We start from the raw sequence: 5,927 nt of genomic DNA, 5'->3' as shown, positions 1-5,927 counted from the left end.
GCCCCAGAGGCCCCTCTTCCATTCCGCCTTTGCCATTGGTCGTCTCGCCTATCCGTCGTGACGCGCGCCGAGAGGCGTCAGGGCGTCGGCCAATCACAGGCCGGCCCGGGGCGGGACCGAGACGGGGCCGTTGGGGAGCTGGCGCGCGGCCCGAGCGGCCGCGCTCTGCAGTGACGGGGAATGACCGCTAGGTGGGGAGGTGGAAAAGGACTGGCGGGGGGGAAGCGCACCGAGTGCGCATGCGTATGTGGCACGCACGCTAGCGCACAGCTATGTGTAGAAGCTTGAGGCGCCCTTAGAATGCGCAGCAGAGTGGCGCAGCGGAAGCGTGCTGGGCCCATAACCCAGAGGTCGATGGATCGAAACCATCCTCTGCTAGGCGACGTCTTTTGGCGCAGCGCTCCCCATTGGGGCAGGGCAATAACGGGGGTCCTATTTTACTCCCCAGGCGTTGGCTTGTGATGTCACCACCTTGCAGGCCTTTGGTTGTGACATCATCGCGTTGCAGACCTTCAGGTGTGACATCATCGCCAGTGTTACCATGCTGCAGTGTTTGGATGTGATGCCATTGCACTGGCGTCTGGGTGTGTCATCGTGCGGGATCTAGGTGTGACGTCGCTGTGCCGGTGTCGCCCGTGTGACAGCATCTGGGTGTGACGTCATTGTTCGGGTGTGACATCACTGTGCTGGTGTCACCGTGCGCTGGCATCTGGGTGTGATGTCAGTGTTCGGGTGTGACCTCACTGTGCCGGTGTCATCGTGCGGGGTCTGGGTGTGATGTCGGTGTGCTGGTGTCGCCCATGCGACGGCGTCTGGGTGTGATGTCATTGTTAGGGGTTGACGTCACTGTGCCAGTGTCGCCCGTGCGACAGCATCTGGGTGTGATGTCATTGTTCGGGTGTGACATCACTGTGCCGGTGTCACCGTGCGGGGTCTGGGTATGATGTCATTGTTCAGGTGTGACATCACTGTGCCGGTGTCACTGTGCGGTGTCTGGGTATGATGTCATTGTCCGGGTGTGACATCACTGTGCCAATGTCACTATGCAACAGCGTCTGGCTGCAACGTGGTGGTTCCTGCAGTTCCCGCAAGTGATTTCACTGCAGCTTAGAGCCTGCTGGAGCTGCCAAACAGGCCGGGAAGTGACCCCCCTCCAAGGTGCTGGGCTAGGAAGGGAGCGGGGTCAGCGGGATCTGCACTCCATACCAGACAGGGGCCAGCACCTCCATTCCCCCTCGCAGAAATCTCAGTCCCTGGGATACCAACTTGTGCAATTTTACCACAATAGTGGGTGGGTTTTTTTCTTAAAGCCCCAGCTCCTGGAGTCAGGTGAGGGCACCAAGCATCTCAGCTTCCTTTTAAAAGTAATAGGACAAACTCAGCCACCAGAGCTAGAAGGAGAAAAGCTGGAAAACGCTGCCCAGAAGGCTCAGAACCCAGAAGGCAAATAACACAAACCCAATTTAATGTATGGATTGAAATCTCATGGGTTTTGGAAGCCCTGACTCATGATTTGTGACCACCTGGGGGTTGGAGAAGCTTCAGGGAGTCCCGGGGCCAGGGTGAGGATCCTGGTTATTTATTATTTATTTACTAACTGGTATCGTGCTGTGGCCTTGAAGCCCCAGCCACGTATCATGTGCCCATTGTGCCAGGCACTGCACTTCCTGTACACTCTGCATTTTGAACTGACAGCTAAACAAGTCGGAGGATACAAATCTGCTTTGGACGGAGACAGAGACACTGATGAGAAAGCGAGGGCAGGAAATTAGGGGGCAATCAGATACGCGTAGTATTGAGTGGATCCCAGATAAAACGGGGACCCCATTGGGCTGTGTGTTTTACAACCATCAAAGAGAACAGTCCCTGCCCCAAAGAATCTGCAAGCTAACCAGACCAGACGGACACTCGGGCTGGGCCGGCAGCTTCTTTCCCACCCTGTGAGAATTTTGGAAATACTGGAAAATGTTCCCATCCCAAATTGGGGCCAAAAAGTCAAAACCTTGACAATTTTCACCAACCAAAAAAAAATCTGAAAAAAGCCTATTCCGTTCCGGTCACCGGTGACGTGTCGATTCCATCGGTGTAAATATCCAAACAAGACGTTGCGGATCAAACGGTTCTGAAACGTTTTGTTTCAGAAAGATCGGAATAGGACACGTGGACACTTTCAACGCTTCCCCCACACACACACACACACAAACGTGTCGAGCTGGGAGATCCCTTGCAGCCGGCCCTGTTCTGTCAGCAGGTTCGGGTCTGATGAATCGGCCTTTTCCAGCAAAAAAAGTTTGTCTAAAACTTCCCAACCAGCTGGGATCCCCACCCTGCATAAGCTCTGTGTGTCTGGTGCCAACAGACCTCTGGGTGGCGCCGGGACACCACAGAACATCTGCTCAGCCCAACCAGTGGATGCCCCTTTCCTCCAGCTCCTGGCATCCGAAATGCCAGCAACGGGGCACTGAAAATGGCCACTTTGGGGGCTTCTTCCCTGGGCATCTCCAAGGGGACACGTGGGATTTAGGGGCATGGTGGGAGCGTGGTAACTCTGCCGGAGTTAGAGAGGAGCAGTGTAGATGCAGCATTGGGGACAGGTAAATCAGGGGGCAGGGGAAGTGAAGTGCATTGTGTCACCCAACAGCCCCACCCCCACCCCCATCTGGCAGGAAGCACATGGCCCAGGAACTGGTTCAGAAACTTCTCGTGCTCCCAGCGGGGAGGGGATGTTCGGGGAGCCCCACCCCAGCACTGGTTGCTGGGGAAGAAACCCCGCCCCCTGCAAAAAAATACTGGGTCTTGGAGTGGCTCCTGGCTGAGCCCATGTGCCCCGGGGAGGGGGCAGAGGCGGTTTGGATGGGGGGAAAATCAGACGAATTCCCCATCCGCCAATGGCCCCGCTCAGTAACCGGCTCCCTGGAGCCATCCGTCACCAGGGCAGCGCTGGCTGATCCACAACGCCCAAATAACCAGCTCTCCTTCCCTCAGTCCCCTGCCGCCAAGAGTGACTTTGGAGCCAATCATGCCCCCCCGGCTGCTAAGGCTGCAGCCCCACCCCCCCACCCCCCAGCCTCAGGTTCATCTCTGCAGATGTGGCTGGGGAGGGCACCGGGAGGGGGGGTCATGATGCGCTCTCAGTGCCCGTGGGGGTGATTTCAGAGCAAGCAGGGCCTGTGGAGGAACGGGCCACACATCCCACGGCGCGCCCTGGAATGAAAGACCAAGGCAGCCTGACCGGGAATCTCTGAGCACTTGGGAGCCGTGACATCACTGCCAGCGCCTCTCCTGGGAGAAGGATTAGTGTCGTTACAATATTTCATTTGTGGGGAAACTGAGGCAGGGGAGGGGAAAGGGGCTCGGCCAAGGTCAGTCAGTCAGTGGTAGGCACTCGGAAAAGAACCCAGGAGTCCTGTCTTCTAGTCTGTTATTCTAACCACTAGCCCCCACTTCCCATAGATGGGAAGAGAACCCAGGAGTCCTGGCTCCTACCCCCCCCCCCCCCCCCCCCCCCCCCCCATCCCTAGACCCAGCTCCCCTCATGTAATCAGGGAGAACCCAGGGGTCCTGGCCCCAACCCCCACCCCACTCTAACAAGACCCAGCTCCCCTCCTGGAGACAGGGGTAGGACCCAGGGGTCCTGGTTCCCTCTCCGCTGCTCCTTCCACTACACACGCTTTCCATGCAGCTGGGCCACGCTCTTGGAAGCTGGCTCAGCGTTCTCTACTCACTCCTCTCACTAGCACTGGTGCTGCTCAGGGTGCTTCGAGTTCTCCTGTTTCCCAGCGGTTTGCAATCCAGCCGGGGCAGGGGGCGACTTTATTAGCTGCCCCCCAACATGCAGCCCCCGCCTTGAGTGCAAGGTCGAGGTTGCATTTAACAAAGCGATCCTTTCTCCGCCTGCTTTTCCCATTCAGCCCAGGAACAAATTCTCCCCAGACAATACGGACCCGGCGGTAACTAGCTCAGCGCCTTGGAAACGAATTCACTCCTTTGCATGGGAAGCCCATTTGCAAGGCAAACGCTCCGGCCGCCCGTTCCCGTTAATAACTTGCCCTGACACAGGTTCCGGCCTCGCTGCGACGTTATTGTATCTCTGCTCCCCCCACCGATAACTGGCTCCATTAACTCCCTCTCCTCTAATGGGGGATTGGCCATATCCGTGCCCCCCGCTGACCCTGGTGGCACATTCCCCACGGCGCCGTAAATAAAGTGCCCCGGGGGTGCTAGTTGCTGGACTGCAGCGGCAGCTAGAAATTCCAGCCGAAACAGGATGCCTGTTGCAGCAGACACAGCCTGGAAGACTGGCTCTTGGAGACCCCGCTGCCCCAGCGTAGGAGGGCAAAGGACTCGCCCAGCACCAGCAGGGTTGTGGCAGCCCAGAATTACGTCCTCTTGAGTCTCAGACCAGGGCCCCCTCTGACTTTCCTGGGCCCCTCTCTCTGCTACCTCCTTCTCAGGTAGCCGCCAGGTCTGCTTCCCGGCTCTCCAGCCCACCCCCACCCCCACCAAGGGGCCCAATCCCCCTCTTCTGCGGCGGCGCTCATCTCCGGGGCGCTCCTGATTTGCACCAGACACAGAAGCAGCCCTGTGGTCTGCATGCCGTGTCTGTGTGTGAGGCCCCTGCGTGTCTCTGGGGCAGTGCTCAGCCATGGGGTGAGGGGGGTCTTTGTGCACGGCTCCCCTTCTTTCTTTGAGGGACCCCTGCCAAAGACTGTCCTGGACTCAATCCTCCCCACCGCCAGTGCCCCAAAGCACCAGCCCGCTCCCCCAAATCATGAGGTCAGCTCCTCGGCTCCCCCTTTCTGGTGCTGGGGCCGTCAGGGCTGCCCCTCTTTCCCGTTCTCCAGCTTATCCCCGCACCCACAAGGGCCAGAACCAGACTTGGATTTCACACGTGAGCTGAGAGTCTCCTGACTCCAGGAGCTGGGGATTTAAGAGAAAACACCAAATATCATGAGACAATCACAAGAGTTGGTGATGCTGTAGGTCTGGATGCAGTAACCGCTGAGGAGGAGAGCTGCCGTCCCCACCACTGCCCCCAGGGGGCGAAGGAGAGCTGGAACCTGGGGCCGGTGCGGGAGGCGGGGACCCAGCAGGATCAGGCCCTAGTCCCCTTCCTGGCCCGGATCGGGCCCCCACTCCAGCATCCATGGAGGGCTCTGGATACTTTATTTTCTTCAGCCCTGCCCCCCCAGCCCTCCTCCGCCCCCTCCCCTCATTATCTCCCCAGCCCCTTCTCCCCACCCCCGGCCCATTGCCCCTCCCATCTGCTCCCCCGCCCCAGCCTCTGCCGCCCCCCACCGTCTCCGTCTCAGGCATTGCGGGGTCCTTTGACTCCTTGCTCAGCGTGAAGTTTTATAAGTAGGGGGGAGCCGGGAACTTCCCCTCGACCCCCCACTTGAGCCCTGCTTCCAGCCAGGCCGGTGCTCACCCACACGCTGGCCGTGCCCTCAGCAGGGCCCGAGAGCCCCGGAGCTGGTGGCGGGACGTGGGGGGCACCAGTTCTTTCCCTTTCACCCCCGAGCGGGAACGCTGCCCACATGGGAGGAGTGGGGCAAACGGCGGGATCAAGCCACACAGCCCAGGGTGACTGGTAATCACCCTTTCCCCAGGGGGCCCTCCCCACCCTGCCCTGGCCCCCCCATCTCATCCCATCCCACCCTGTCCCTGTCTCTGCCCGTTGGGATTTCCCTCCACCCCCAACTCCCACATCCCTCCCCAGTGGTCAACAAGTTACAGGCAGTGTTGCCAACCCGCCCCCAGACGTCGAACGCCCCCTCTCAGTTCAATTCCTGGGCAAAACCCGAAATACCCTGGCCGCGTCTGGCAGCTCTGCTCAGTCCTGGGGGCGACTAGCAGGGGGCCAGCATCTGTCTCCTCCCCTCCTCACCGGGCTTTGGGAAACCGCCCCCCCCCACACCCCTTCCCTG

The 5,927-nt window shown here is 59.4% G+C and overlaps 1 non-coding gene across 1 annotated transcript; it reads left to right on the top strand.

The window, feature by feature from the left end:
• The first annotated feature begins 306 nt into the window (after positions 1 to 306).
• On the top strand, positions 307 to 378 carry TRNAM-CAU. Its single transcript has one exon. It is a non-coding gene; the product is annotated as a tRNA-Met (tRNA).
• The last annotated feature ends 5,549 nt before the right edge of the window (positions 379 to 5,927 follow it).

The sequence above is a fragment of the Trachemys scripta genome, chromosome 16 (assembly GCF_013100865.1).
Source record: "Trachemys scripta elegans isolate TJP31775 chromosome 16, CAS_Tse_1.0, whole genome shotgun sequence".
NCBI lineage: Eukaryota > Metazoa > Chordata > Testudines > Emydidae > Trachemys > Trachemys scripta.
Note: the sequence above shows the minus strand (reverse complement) of the source record. Positions and strands in the feature narration are given on the sequence as shown.